The 16,289-nt window shown below is 39.4% G+C and overlaps 1 pseudogene; it reads left to right on the top strand.

Moving 5' to 3' along the window:
• The first annotated feature begins 15,466 nt into the window (after positions 1–15,466).
• Positions 15,467–15,816, top strand: LOC149160314 (prefoldin subunit 6 pseudogene; annotated as a pseudogene).
• The last annotated feature ends 473 nt before the right edge of the window (positions 15,817–16,289 follow it).

Here is a 16,289-nt window from a genome sequence, read left to right as displayed (position 1 = left end):
CCCTTTTGAGGAGAGGAAATGTCCTAGAAAAACTCCCTCATTCATTACGAACAAGCACTTTTCATGGCTTAAGGAGAGGTTAATCTCCAGACATCTTTAGAAGACCTTGCTCCTATTAGAGATGGCTTATTTAAATTTATTCCCATGGGGTGTGAAGTCATCCATTTATATTTCTATTGAATAATGTACAAGATCAGATAATATGCTAAGAACTACCCTTTGGAAAGTGATAGGGGAATTACATGGGAAAAATTGAAGGACCTTATAAGAAAAAGTTCCCCAAGGACAAGTGAAAAGTGGTTGTATCTGTTGTGGCCCCTACAGCCATACCCAAAAAATTTAGCATGTACGCCTAAATTTTGAGCCCCCCATGCTTTTAAAGGTCTTAGCAGATATGCTTGTCAACTAGAGTGGTCAAACTCCTGTTGTAATAGATCTAACCTGCAAATATATGATAAATCTAATATACCCAGAAATAACAATAGATAAATATATAAACTTCTCTTTATTAATATCAAAACCCTTAAGGTAGGGCAAGACCATACATTCACTCCTTAAGGAAGGAGAACACTCCACAAGCCATATTCTTATCTATACAATATTCCTTGACATCTCTCAATGGGGAGTCTCTAGCCTCTATATATGATTCATACATACAATACCATGGGTCATTACCATTGTTCTCTCAATACCATATATCTAATACCACGTGCTTACCTTATAGCTATGGCCTATACCATTATTACATTATTCCCTTGGGTACCTCCCTCTGTACCCCATACTATCCCCCCTAGGTATACTACATTCCACCCCCCTAAACATGTTTCATCCCCAAAACATAAGAAGAACACAAATAATAAGATCTACTCAAAAGAGTAGTCCACTGGTATCAAGCATGTGCATCTAGCCATCCAAGAGAAAGTTGAAACCTTGATCTATCTAGTGGCTCGCTCGCTTAAGATGGAAGTTGACCCTGGCAGCTCTTACATGTTGATGTGTTGGGGGTGGATGGTCGCCCCTCTCTATCTATCATGCAGGGGTTGTTGTCCTTGTGGATAATTTTTTTCCATTGTGTTGGTTGTTTTCTTGCGGGGTGATGTGGGTGGTGATATGCTGAAGTTTTAACCAACGGTGTATCTTTCTTTAATTCACCACCTAATGGAGCTTGATTGGTATCTAATACATGTTGTGGCACCTGATGTTGTTTCTTGTATTCCAATATCACATCAACCACGGATTCCTCATCTGATGTATCAGTACCTATAACATTTTCTGCTTCAACCTCCTTGGACTCTACCTATTTATTGATGGAAATATCCTGTAATGTAATTTTCTTCTTTTTATACCAGAGCTTCAGGAATTTCTTCTGCACATTAATATTGATAGTACCAACAGATTCCATCCAAGGGTATCCCAAAACAACATCCACATTAGCCATATCTGAAGCATAAAAATCAGAATGCAATACATACTTGTCCATAGAAATCTTCAAATCTTTATAAACTTGAACATCCTCATTATCAACCTGTGTGTGCTCCATTTGTTTGGCTGGTACTTGCAATCTATTTGCCAAATTAACATTTATAAAATTTTGCTTGCAACTAGGATTTATAGACATAATGATCTTCTCCTTCTGAATACATCCATAAACATGTAATAAGGAGATACCAATAGAAAATAACCCCACATGCTTCTCATTATCTTGTTTTCCAGCATGAGACCATTTGTCTAACAATAATTTTTCAAATTCTTCATCGGGCAGGTTTAAACACTTCACTCTGTTAAGTGATTCCCACCATGTGGCCGCCTCATCTTTAAAATGAGTCACTACGAAACCTTTCCATCCTTTTGGCCATAATGACTTTTGTCTTTCTAACAATTCTTCAATAGTAAGACCCTTATCGTTCCATGTAAAAAAATTCTTGCTAGAAGCCATGAAGAGGGTTTTGAAAAAAAATCACTTACTTGACAAAAATTTAAAATGGCCACAGTTCAGTCAATATTGCTCAGAATCCTTATTATGACCTGTTTTCAGAAATGGAACAACCATTTTTCATCTTCCCATGTGATAGGAATCCCGATCTAGGCACTAGAATTTCAAATTTGCGCTGTGATTGTCCTGCCATCACAAAAAAAATTCTAAAAAAAGAGTTGATTTTAAATCAGCAATATCTCCCTTATCCGGACTCCGATTCGACCAATTGTTTTTTTGAAATTGGGTAATTTTTCAAGAGGATCTCAGATATGTAATTAGTTTCTCAAAATTCCCCACAAAAATGAAAAAAATTAACTGTAGATCCACCGTCTATGAATTTTCGTCAAAACAATTATGCAACACAACTTATTTTTAAATCAGTGATACTTCCCTCATCCGAACTTCAATTCAGCCGATTATTTTTTTGAAATTGGGTATTTTTTTTGCAAATAATCCATATCTACAATTTGGTTCCTCAAATTTTGCAACATAAGTTACATATATGATCTGCAAACTCATCACCCCAAAAAATTCTTGCAAAAATAAAAAAATTCTTCACTTTGCCCAAGAAAGTGCTCTGATACCACTTGTAATAGATATGACTTACAAATATATGATAAATAAAATATACCCAGAAATAAAAATAGATAAATAGATAAACTTCTCTTTATTAATATCAAAATCCTTAAGGTAGGGAAACACCATACTTCACTCCTTAAGGACGGAGAGCACTCCACAAGCCATATGCTTGTCCATACACTATTCCTTGACATCTCTAAATGGGGAGTCTCTAGCCTCTATATATGATTCATACATACAATACCATGGGTCATTACCATGGTTATCTCAATACCATATATCTAATACCACAGGCTTACCTAATAGCTATGGCCCATCCCATTATTACATTATTCCCTTGGGTACCTCCCTGTCTACCCCATACTATCCCCCCTAGGTATACTACACTTGTCATCGAGGATACAAGTGCCAATATGACCATGAGGCACACTAACTATGCTCGCCTGTCTAGCTTCATTCTTGATATTAGGGTTTATGGATTTTTTTTTTTTTTGCAGGGAGTGTTTCAACGCTAACTCTCTATATGTGTTTAAGTAGATTAAAGAAATTAGGGTTTTTAGGAATTGTCAAAATTATGCTTATGCACGCCTTTTGTTTTTCTAGGGTTTTGGATGAAGTTGCAACAAGATTAGAGTGATGATCACCATCAGAAGCACCTATTACAATTTTTCATCTCATTTTGATATTTGTCTAGTAATGCGACCATAATTGTGGACAAAATTGTGATAGTAGTCAGTGAGACCCAAGAACCCCCTCAAACTCTTCAAGGTTTTTGGTTGGGGCCAATCTTGCATTGCCTGTATATTTTTGGGATCTACCTATACACCTTCACGACCCACAATGTGGCCCAAATACTCAACTTCTTCCTTGCCAAAAGAGCACTTGGACAATTTGATAAATAATTTATGATTTTGGAGCAGTTGTAAGAGTAGGTCTACATGTTAAAGATGTTTTTCCCAGGTGAGGTTGTAGATGAGAATGTCATCAAAGAAAAAGAGGACAAATTTTCGAAGATATGGTTTCAGTAGGTGATTCATGAGGCTTTTGGCATTCAAGGTTGCTTATTAATTCATATTATGTTTTTCCATGTATGGTGATATTTTAGGGTTATACATTTGTAATGAATTTCATTTGATCAAAACATAGAACAATGATATGCATGCCACTATCATCATGCCTTGCAGGGACCTTCTTTGAGTATATAGAGTAGAAGATCAAGACATGTTCTACTGCATTAGCTACCAAGGAAGCTCATAATTCTTTCAATCATGTCGTTATTGCATCATAAGGAAGTGTCTATGTTGGGTTGGTTTGCTGCAATTCTGCTTCAAAGAATTATTGAATACTTGTAATAGATCCAACCTGCAAGTATATAATAATAGAAATAAACCCAGAAATAACAAGATCAACCTAATAATATAACATGAAAATGCTTCTCTTTATTGATCAAAACCCTTGAGGTAGGGCAACACCACACAATCACTCCTTAAGGAAGGAGAAAACTCCACAAGCCATATACTTGCCAATACAATAATCCTTGACATCTCTCAATGGGGAGTCTGTAGCCTCTATATATGGTTCATACATACAATACCATCGGTCATTACCATGGTTCTCTCAATACCATATATCTAATACCATGGGCTTACCTTATAGCTATGGCCCATCCCATTATTATATTATTCCCTTGGGTACCTCCCTCTATACCCCATACTATCTCCCCTAGGTATACTACATCTATCATGGAGGCTACAAGTCCCAATATGACCTTGAGGCACACTACCTATGCTCACATATCTAGCTTCATTATTGATATTAGGGTTTATGGAATTTCACATTTTTTTTTTTGCAGTGAATGTTTCAACACTAACTCTCTATATGTGTTCAAGTAGATTAAAGAAATTAGGGTTTTTAGGAATTGTCAAAATTATTCTTATGAACGCCTTTTGTATGTCCAGGGTTTTGGATGAATCTACAACAAGATCAGAGGGATGATCACCATCAGAAGCACCTCTTACAATTTTACATCTCATTTTGATATCTCATGTTTGCAATCCATCCAACATTTAAAGTTTTGGCATTCAAGGTTTCTTATTAATTCATATTATATTTTTCCATGTAGGGTGATATTTCAGGGTTGTACATATGTAATGAATTTCATTTGATCAAAACATAGAAGAATGATATGCATGCCACTATCATCATGCCTTGAAAGGAACTTCTTTCAGTATCTAGAGTAGAAGATCAAGACATTTTCTATTGCATTAGCTGCCAAGGAAGCTCATAATGCTTTCAATGTGTTTAACTTGTTTTTTATTGCACTATTCTTGTATATGCATTAGCACCAAGAGTGTTTGAGTCATGTCTCGAGCTAGTAGGGGATTGTAGACATTTTGGATGTAAATCCATATACACTGGGGTCTCATGTTATGATCTATGCAATTCACCACACTATAGATGCATAGTATTGGGGAAAACCATATCCCATTAATAGTAAATTGAGTCAAAGGTTTGTAGGTTCCCGATTGCATAGTTCAATCCACAACTGTTAAAATTGGAAACTAGGGCCAAACTCCATGCGGGTCATCTTAGTAATGGCAACCGACATTTTTCTTGGATCCCTCTCATTGAGAGGTTTAGTATTGATATAAATATCATCCGATTCCGATAAGTATTCATGGAGATATGAATTTATTTGTGTTATTGGAAAATTCATCAAGGTCGGCCAACAACCAAATAAACCCCACTTGTGCTCAAAGTTTTAGTATAAATAGAGGTTACCTTCAAGTCATTTCTACACACTCACTTGGGATTTCTTCCTCTCTACTTGCCTTTGAGTTTTAGTAGGAGGAGAGATCCTAAGGGATAACACTGCCCTAATGGAGCAAGGCTCTACGTTGCGTTAATGAAGAGGCCCTAACGCAGTTAATCAAAGAAGGCTTTACGCAGTCCTAGGAGGAGACACCTCTACACAGTCAAGAAGGGTTTTACGCTGTTGTAATGGAGATGAGATGCCCTAGCCATGGTCAAATATAGGAGCTCAAGTCAGCTGTCGGGGAAGGGTTAATGCTTCCCTATACATAGTCCTAAAAGGAGGTAGGTCTTGCCTTATCTTAGCCGTAGGTAAGGGAGAGTCTTAGCTGCAGGTGAGGGAGAGTCTTAGCTGCAGGCAAGGGAGATATTTGGCCACAGTCAAAGGAGAGCTCTAGCAACGTTAAGGAGGAGATAATCCACAGTCCAAAAAAGGTTCCCTAGCCACAGTCTAAGGAGGCCTAACAAGAAACAAGGACCTAATCCATAGTCTAATCAAGGATACCTAGTCACTGTTTTATCTATAATACGCAACCTTGATCAGCAACACAAAGAGGTCTATCCCTATGTATGTTGTAGGTGACAACATGGAAATCTAAGTGTTGTAGGTGACATCATGTAAATCTAAGTGTTGTAGGTGCATATGTGTGTTGTACGTGACAGCATGGAAATCTAAGTGTTGTAGGTGCCTATGTGTGTTGTAGGTGACAACATGTAATTCTAAGTGCTGTAGGTGCCTATGTGTGATGTAGGTGACAACATGTAAATCTAAGTGCTGTAGGTGACGGCATGGAAATCTAAGTGTGTTGTAGGTGACAGCATGAAATGCGTGCTGTAAGTGTAGCAATGGGACAACAATGAAGCTTGGTGAAGCATGGACAGTTGCAAGCATGGTGATGCATGCAGCAACAATTAAGCTTGATGGAGCAAGTAAATGAGACAACAGTATAGCTGTACATGATCAATACATGGACAACATGTACATGATGCAATACATGGACAACAGTACATGAAACAATAGATGGGACAGCTAGTACATGGAGAAGCAAGGTACAACATGTCTAGATGGGACAACTAGTACATAGAACAACAAGGTACAACATGTCTAAATGGGATAGCTAGTACATGGTGTAGCAAAGTGTAGTATGGTACATGGGACAACAATGGCAGCATAAGGTGCAACATGATGATGTGTACAACATGGTCATGAGGTCCATCAATGTGGTGATGAGTGCAACATGGTGCAGCACGGTGAGGTGCAACATGATGACGAGATGCTGCACAATGATAGGTGAAGGAGTCACCTTGGAGAATTAGTTGAAGCAGCATGTCTTCAACTAATCTCATGTAGATATGATCTATTCTCTTATCTAGAAAGTCTAAGTGTTGACTTCTGCTATAAATGTACTATCTCTCTATCTCTGCTGAACTATTAAAGAACATATAAGAATAATTGATCAAGGGTTTCCCCGCATTGGAGTTTGTCCCTGGCTAGCAGCACATCTTATGTCCTCTTGTTTTGGCTTGTCTTCTGTGATTTATGTTTATGTTCTATCTGCAGTTTACTTTAATATTGATGTGATTGCTAATGTAGAAAGGATATTGAGCTAACTGTGAAAATTGAAATAAATTGCTCTAAGCATAGAACATACCTAAACTTAACATGCTATCAGAGCTAAGGTTAAGACAATGCCCAAGCAAGAGTGAAAGAGCAATCACCAAAGACAGTCGGGAAAGGACAAAAGGATCAATGGATTCCTCATCCCTCTTCAAATTCACTAAGGGTGAAATCAAAGTAGAGAACATTATCAGAATGGCGCAACAGAAGCTTATGATGGCCTACCTAAAGATCACTTCAATGGGATGTTTGGATCTAAGAGTAGAAAGAATGGCAGATGCCTTGGTTGTAATAAGTTTTGCCATTATGTGAAGGAGTGTCCGAGGTAGGGACACATCACTTGATGATGATAACAATCATTCCAGGGATATCTTCCATGATCAAAGGAATGACAAGTAATGCAGGTCATCAAGAAAACGACCGACTATTCAGAGAATGCAAGGAACCCCAAGTATGAAGAATCCAATGTTGTTTCTGATAAGATAAAGAAGTGTTATCTTGTATTGGCCCTCTCCCTCAGATTCTTTGGGAATCTGGCTTATTGATTGTAGTGCTTCAAGGCACTTCATCGGATAGAAGGGTGCTCTCTCTCTAATTTGGTAGAGATGGAAACATTCGTGGGATTATACTTGGAGCCGATGCCACCTATCCCGGAAAGGGTGTTACCCCTCATTTGAAGGAGGGTAACTCAATTCATATACAAAATCTCTTTTATGTACCTGAGCACAAGAAGAACCTGGTGTCCATTTTGGAAATCGAAGTCAAAGGTTTAAGGGTGGCATTCATCGATGGAAAGGTACGTGTTTTAGAATTTTCAAAGATTCTTTTACTCAAGGGTTCAGGGTTGGCAATTTGTATCAAGTTGCAGGAAGTTCATTAGGGACCATGTCAGTTGACACATAGCACTAGAGGTCTGTGAGTCAGATGATGACAGGGATGCTTGAATTCAAAAGAAGCATGAAGGTACATGTATGAGATGTACCAAAGGAAAATCTTACAAGGGGACCATTCCCCTCAAGTAGCAGGTCCACAGGTTTGGAACAACCTTAGGGGGTTTGAGATTCATCGGAAATCTCATGTATGCAGGTGGAAGAAAGCCCTATATGGCTTGAAGCAAAAATACCCCGCGCTTAGTATGAGAGGATTGATGGATGTCAGATAAAGCTGAGATTCACTAAGAAAACCATTGTTTGAATGTTGTTGATGATAGACCTCTCATACCAGCACCTTCTAAGAACGACCTATTTCTGGTAGGTACAAACCCTCTCACTTGTAGAAAAAAGAGGGATTTGGATTCAGGATGTGGAATGGTAAATTGCAAGCCCATGAATACCTCGAGGATCTTATCTTTCAGAAGTTATATGGTGGTGATGCTGGACTAGATTTGGGAAATGCCTCTAGGTTTCATAAACTCATTTGCATTGATGTTCTTGGTGAAATTCCATCCGGATATATGTGTTTCAGTTAGCATGGTGAGCTCATATTTGGTTGAGCCTCACTAGATTGGTGCCAAGAATCTTTTGAGATATCTTCGAGGCACAATATCTCATGGATTGAGATACACTGCTAGAAATATGAAGCTGCACGATTATTCGAATGCTAATTGGGTAGGCAGTATGGAGGATCACTAGAGCACTTCTCAGTGCTGGTTATTTTTGGGTTCTGCTTCGATATCATGGATGAGAAGAAAGTAGAAGTTGGTTTCTATGAGCATCACGAAGACCGAATACATAGCCACGAGTATGATCTCGTATGAAGCTACCTGTTTGTGGAAGCTCTTCAGTGAGTTGTTTGTACACATGATGAATACCACTGTGATCCTCTATGACAACCAGGAGAGGATTTGATTGTTGAGGAATCCCATATTCGATGATTGCTCCAGCAAATAGACATCAAATACTACCTTATCTGGGATATGGTAAGTCAATGAGCAAGTAGGCTCCATCGCATTGAGACTGATGTACAGGTTGCAGAAATTTTGTCAAAGCCCCGGGGAAAGGTCAAATCTGTGACTTTCCCGAATGACTTGGAGTCATTGAGAGACCTTCTTATAAGGGTCCTGCATGTTGCATGCATTAAGCTCCGGGAGCTCTAGGGGGCTTGGGGTACTTACTGGAGCAACACACGACCATAGGGCGACTCACCCTCCCCTAATGGTACGTTGTGTACAGGGTGAATGGCTCAGCCTTCCCCTGTGATACCTCGAGGCAACTTTGGGACTCTAGGACTCATGGGAAGTACCTCTCATCTAATCAATGAGTAGGGAAATGGGGTTAGGGACCATAGTAGTACTATCGATGGACACATCATTGTATCTACCATACTTCCTATGCTAGGATGACCTCCATTGATCTGGGATCGATATGAGTGGTTTGAGACAGTCTCTTCTGATATTGATCTAGGATCAATGAAACTAACTTTGGGTCAGTAAGAGTGGTATGTGTTATCACTCAGGTTGTTCCCTTTGACTCCCAAGGGAATACGGCCGAGGTAACCACAAACCAATCTTTGGACTGCAGGTTCTAGCCCACCTGCAATCAGAGAGGGCTTTCTCTTTAAAATTTAGCTTTGTTGATGATGATTTTAGGATAGTTATTGAGTTCAAGGGGTTTTGTTTGAGTTTTGGTGGGAAGGATGAAACTTTCAAGTAGAGAGGAAATGCATAGTATGATAGGTTCAAACCATTGGGCATGGAGTCATGGAGTAGGACTGCTGGTGCGTTTTCTTGGTCACAAGAGGAATATGGAGCAAGATAGATGCACATGAAACAACTTTCAAGCTAAATGGAGATGGATTGAAGGCTAAGGAATGAGAGGCAATTAAGAATCTCTCTTTCAGCTTAACAAAGGGAAGGTGAATGAGCTCTATCTAGGAGCAGTAAAGAATCCCTAGATAACTGTCAAACATGGGTGAATTAGGAGAAATATGAGCCAAAGGGAATTCATATTCATTACCAATTCAGAGGAAAACATAAAGAAACAACAGAAATTGAGCATAGAGTGCAATCAAGCAATTTCTAAGCTAATCTTTTTATCTGCTATTTAGATGGTGACATATGTATGATATGAGCATATATCAATGGAAAACAGAGGTAGAAATCACTTATTGAGTCGTGTTGCAGCACAAGAATTCCATATTCATTCTTTAAAACATTAATAACACAGTAGACAGTCCATCCTCCAAGCTTTTCAGCAGTCTTTGATTAATGAAAACATCAAGTATACAGAGCGAGTCTCTCTTGGAGCAAATCAACCAACCAACCCTTTAAACAGTGAATTAGGGTGGTTTTATAAGAAAAATATCTACAAGAATCAGATCTCAAACAGATCTGCTGTAATAAGTGTCTTTAACCTAACATATGCCTGAAATAAATGCAAGAAAATATCTTCGAGCTGCACTGGGGCAGCTGTATCAAAAAGAGTTAATGTGTTGTCTTTATGGCTCTCTGCTGATCATTTAGCCATAACTGTGCTTTGGGTTTTGATCCCCTGCCCTTGAGTGGTTTTGAGGTGCATTAACTGTGATTTGAGAGTTTTAAAATAGCTTCACCACTTTCTTTGACTTTGCTTGGGGCCTTCGATGTTCTCCTGCTTTGGAAATATGGATTTCCACCAAAAAATGCTAACTGATAGTCTTCGCCGCTTCCTCTGATACACTTTCACTGAACCTGGGCTCCTTGTTGTCTTCTGACTACTTTAAACTGTCCCATCGACATTTTATGGCTGTTGCTCGGCCCTCTGTTTGCCTTTAGAATTGTCTTTTTCCCTTTTCCGAACCTCTGCGAAGAGATTCATGTGAATTTTGCGAATTTCGGGCCTACTGGTAGCCGAGCCATGAGGGGGCTTCCATTTTGGCCTATTTCCCTTAGCGATGCGCGATTAGCGCTAAGCGCTAATCGCGCATCAAAAACTGCCTTGGTTTTTCATTCCGGGCATCCGTTGCTGCAGATTTCGCGCTTCGCACTCTTTTTGATGATGACATCAGCATGACGTTAGTGGTGGGTCCTAGTACGGCGGTGACATGGAAGGGTGACGTCAGCAGGGTGACATCAGCAGTACAACCGGGTGACGTGGCGGTACGGCAGGGGTGATGACGTGGCAGCATGATGGCAGCGACATGGCAATGATGTGACAAGGACACGGTGGCAGGAGGCCGACGCAGGATGATGACGTCATGATGACGTGGTGCTGACATAGGAGGGTGGAAGGCGGTATCCAGTTTTCTCCCGCACCGCTTTTCCATGTAGGTGGTATTGGGGGAGGGGCCTCCGAACACACCAAGAGGCTGACACGTGGCGGGGGTACGGCGGGGAAACCGCCCATCCCCCAAACGTTAAACTCTAGCATATCGGGGCGCAGGAATAACCGCCCACCATTGATCTCAGGCGCTGGCCATCGAACGGATGGCGGGGTAGGTGAGGTGGCGGGAGGTTAGGGATAGGACCCGCCCGTTTTATTTAAATAACATTATGCCGTGGGGGGTCCAAAACTTTGGAAAATGCGGGTTTATGCGGAGTTGGGGGCTTATGCGCCATGGGAGAACAATAGTTTAATCTTTATTTGGAAAATTCAAACCCCAAACATTGGAAAATGAACGCGGAAGGGTAGAGTTATGAGGTTTTTGATGGGTAGATGGGTAGATATAGGTTATTAGCCTAACCAGAGGTTTAGACCACTCCCAGGGTTATGACATGGATGGGTTCATAATAGTCCCAGGTGGACTATTATATCCCAGAACTGTATGTACATAGCTATAGTGCTATAGGGGGGATATGTAATATTTCTGGGGTTTTTTATATAGTTTTTTTTTGTGTAATAGGGGATAAGGAGATGATCTAGGGAGGTAGATAGTAGAGTTAGGAGTTAATATGAGTTTGTGAAATAGAAATGTAAGGGGAATGATGCCAAGTTTATGATCTGAAACTTAGACATGAGACTTAAATGGGATATGGAGGAATGATTTTACACAAGAAATGCGGCTTCTTTTCATTTGAGAAAGCCAAAAATTGACCTGGTATTTTTTTTTTTTTAAATGAAGTAATAACAGGACCGGTTGGGTAGATCCCAAGGTCCTCAAGGGGGTGTTAGTGAGTGATTTGGGGAATGAGAAGAAGGGGGAGTTAGACATGCCTCGCTTGAGCTCCTCCGAAGGGGAAATGCCTTGCATTTGTGATCTGAATAGTTATAGCAAAAAAACATGAAATGGATCACCTAGCTTGATTCTGCAACCACAAAACTACTTACCCAGCCTACTTACCTAACATTTTTTCTTCTTTTTGCATGGGTGCACTTGGACTTACAGACCCTGATTATCCTTTTTTCTTTTTGCTGTCCTCCTATCTAAATGTACCCTTATATCATCCAGGGGCTCAGATTAAGCTGTTGAGCACCCTTGTTTCTCTACCTACCTACAAATCTGCCAAGATTAAACTGTTTGGACAGATTTTCATTCTCTACATTCTAGAACAAGAAATTGAAACCTAGGGAAGCCAAGATTAAGCTGTTTGGCCTTCCCTTAATAGAAAATTCTTCAAAAAGGAATAACTCATCAAAATTGGAATACAGCAGTGGCATTTAGACTGGCACACTTTCATGGCCTTTTCTTTGGCCTCTTTTGGAAATATGGAGCATTGTAGCATGCAAAGTATGACATATTTGGCACTTTCAATTGTCAATCATGAAAGATGAACACCTGTTGCAACAGGAGGCTAACAGTATGACACACTCCCTTCATATGGAACTGACTTCAGGTCAGTAGACAATGGTATGGGACATTCTCGATCGATTATTCTTCTTCATGGTTCAGTAGAACTGAGCAGAGAAAGGCTCAACAGAGCAGAGCATAGCAAGGCTGAGCAGAGAATAGCTCAGTAGAGTAGAGCAAGGCTCAACAGAGAAAAGTAGAGAAAGGCACTGATGGCGGAGATAGTACAGTTGACATATGGATCAGCAGATGGAGTTCTCCCTAGTTGAGAGGGAGTGTAAAAATTGGAAACTAGGTCCATACTCCATGTGGGTCATCTTATATTTTTCTTGGATCCCTCTCATTGAGAGGTGTAGGATTGATCTAAAGATCATCTGATTCTGATAAGTATTCATGGAGATATGAATTTATTTATGTTATGGGACAATTCATTAAGGTCGGCCAACAACCAAATAAACCCCACTTGTGCTCAATGTTTTAGTATAAATAGAGGTGGCCTTCAAGTCATTTCTACATACTCACTTGGGATCTCTTCCTCTCTACTTGTCTTTGGGTTTTAGTAGGAGGAGATATCCTAAGGGATAACATTGCCCTAATGGAGCAAGGCTCTATGCTGCCCTAATGAAGAAGCCCTAACACTGTTAATCAAAGAAGGCTCTACGCAATCCTAGGAGGAGAAACCTCTACACAATCAAGAAGGGTTTTACACTATCTTAATGGATATGAGATTCCCTAGCCGTAGTCAAATCTAGGAGCTCAAGTCAGTTGTGAGGGAAGGGCTAATGTTTCCCTACACACAGTCCTAAAAGGAGGTAGATCTTGCCTTATCTTAGCCACAGGTAAGGGAGAGTCTTAGCCGCCGACAAGGGAGAGATTTGGCCGCAGTCAAAGGAGAGATCTAGTAGCATTGAGGAGGAGATAATCCACAATCCAATAAAGGTGCACTAGCCACAGTCTAAGGAGGCCTAACGAGCAACAAGTAAAGGCCCTAATTCGCAGTCCAATCAAGGATACCTAGTCATAGTTTTATCTACAATATGAAACCCTTATCAACAACTGAAGGAGGTTTATCCCTATGTATGTTGTAGGTGACAGCATAGAAATCTAAGTATTGTAGGTGCCTATGTGTGATGTAGGTGACAACATGTAAATCTAAGTGTTGTAGGTGCCTATGTATGCTGTAGGTGACAGCAGGGAAATCTGAGTGTTGTAGGTGCCTATGTGTGCTATAGGTAACAACATGTAAATCAAAGTGTTGTAGGTGCCTATGTGTGTTGTAGGTGACAACATGTAAATCTAAGTGTTGTAGGTGACAACATGGAAATCTAAGTTTGATGTAGGTGATAGCATGAAAATGTGTGATGTAAGTGCAACAATGGGACAACAATGAAGCTTGGTGAAGCATGGATAATAGCAACATGGTAAAGCATGGACATATACAAGCATAGTGATTCATGCAGTAGAAATTAAGCTTGATGGAGCAAGTAAATGAGACAACAGTATAGTTGTACATGATCAATACATGGAAAACATGTACATGATGCAATACATGGACAGCAGTACATGAAACAATAAATGCGACAACTAGTACATGGAGCAGCAAGGTACAACATGTCTAGATGGGACAACTAGTACATAGAACAACAAGGTACAACATGTCTATATGGGACAGCTAGTACATGGTGCAGCAAAGTGCAGTATGGTACATGGGATAGTAGTGGCAACATAAGGTGCAACATGATGATGTGTACAACATGGTCATGAGGTCCAGCACTGTGGTGATGAGTGCAGCATGGTGCAGCATGATGACAAGATGTTGCACAATGATAGGTGAAGGAGTCACCTTGGAGAATCAACTAAAGAAACATGTCTTCAAATGATCTCATGTAGAGATGATCTATTCTCTTATCTAGAAAGTCTGAATGTTGACTTATGTTGTAAATGTACTATCTCTCTCTATGTCCCTTTGCTGAACTATTGAAGAACATATAAGAATAATTGATCAAGGGTTTCCCCACATTGGGGTTCGTCCCGGGCTATCACCACATCTTGTGTCCTCTTGTCTTGGTTTGCCTTCTTCGATTTATGTTTATGTTCTATCTGCAATTCACTTTAATGCTGATGTGATTTCTAATCTGGAAAAGATATTGAGCTAACTGTGAAAATTGAAATAAATTTCTCTAAGCATAGAACATACCTAAACTTAACAACAACATATCACTAGAATTTAGGTTTTCAACCATGCTTTCATATCACAAATCGCCTTCAGTGAAATCTATGACCCAATTGCTAGTTGCATCCTCCAACCTCAGAAATTATGTCTTCAAAATTAAACCTACATCAATATGATGAGTCACGATGGGACTTTTATCTCAGATCACAATATTATTACCCACCTAAGAATGTGATTTTCTATGTAAAACAAAATTTCAACTAAGCCTTGATAATTAATATGGGAACATCTTTTTTCGAATCACATTTTCAGCCTCACATCCCTTCCTCTTTATTGTTAGTCACACATTGGCTCCTCCATGTCCCTAAAATGTGACTTGTGTTGCAACTTGGAGCTGCAACCAAGCTAAGGCTATAGTGTGCACCTACAGTCCTCGACATTGCTATCTGGTGATGAGACTTGGAATATATCTGAAAACTGTGACCTGTGCCTTATTCAACCCTCAAAAACACTGTGTATTAACGTTGTGACCTATTATAGGAGTCAAACTTGTGATTTTTTTGAAGTAGAGTAAATGTTGTTATTGCTCAACACATGTCCATCATAAATGAGTACAATAGTCGTGAGGTATCTCCAACACCAACTTAAGAACCAAGCCATGCCCTTAACAATATTCATAAATACATTGGAAATAATCATCAATTGAGGAAGCAGTATACAATCCAGCATGGCGAGAATGAGATGGTTCATAAGAAACTGGAATTACTAAGTGAGGATTCAAATGTTTTTAAGCTCATTGTGCCCATGTTAGTGAAGCATGATCTCATCAAAGTGAATGCCAATGTCTCCAAGCGAATTGAGTACATAACGACAGAGTTGAGATGCATGGACAAAACACTTAAAGGATTGGAAGAACAACAAAATGCTAAGAAAGATGAGATACTAAAGATACAATAGTGCCTGCAAGTCCTTCTATCTAGAAAGGTAAAGACATAATATTTTTTTGCAGGTTACAACCAATGCCAATTTGTTAAGAAGGTCTAATATACTAATGAATTTTATTGTTTTCCTTTTGGCTCTTATAGCTTTTTTGTTGATGCTGACTTCATATAAATGCAAAAAATATATAAGGTACAATGTTAAATCACGCTAGCCCATCAACGAAGGTTGAAGGTGCTGCATGCAACTATTATTAGACAATAATAAAAAATTGTAGATAAATTTTAGTCTAAAATATGAAGTCTTATCACATCAAAATATTTAGAAGGACAAATAGATGTGGCTAAGGAACATAGAAGTGAACATTTAGGATTGGAAATCCTAGTGAAGGGAAAGGAAGTTTGTTCTATGGTGGATGGGAATCCTATAAAGATTTATGTTTCACACATGACTAATGATGATAAGGAAACCATCAACAAAATATGACTTAA

This window comes from Pinus tabuliformis, chromosome 5_2 (assembly GCF_031772625.1).
Source record: "Pinus tabuliformis cultivar Carrire ecotype Pingquan chromosome 5_2, CPIR1, whole genome shotgun sequence".
Lineage (NCBI taxonomy): Eukaryota > Viridiplantae > Streptophyta > Pinopsida > Pinales > Pinaceae > Pinus > Pinus tabuliformis.
This window is presented reverse-complemented; position numbering and strand designations above follow the sequence as displayed.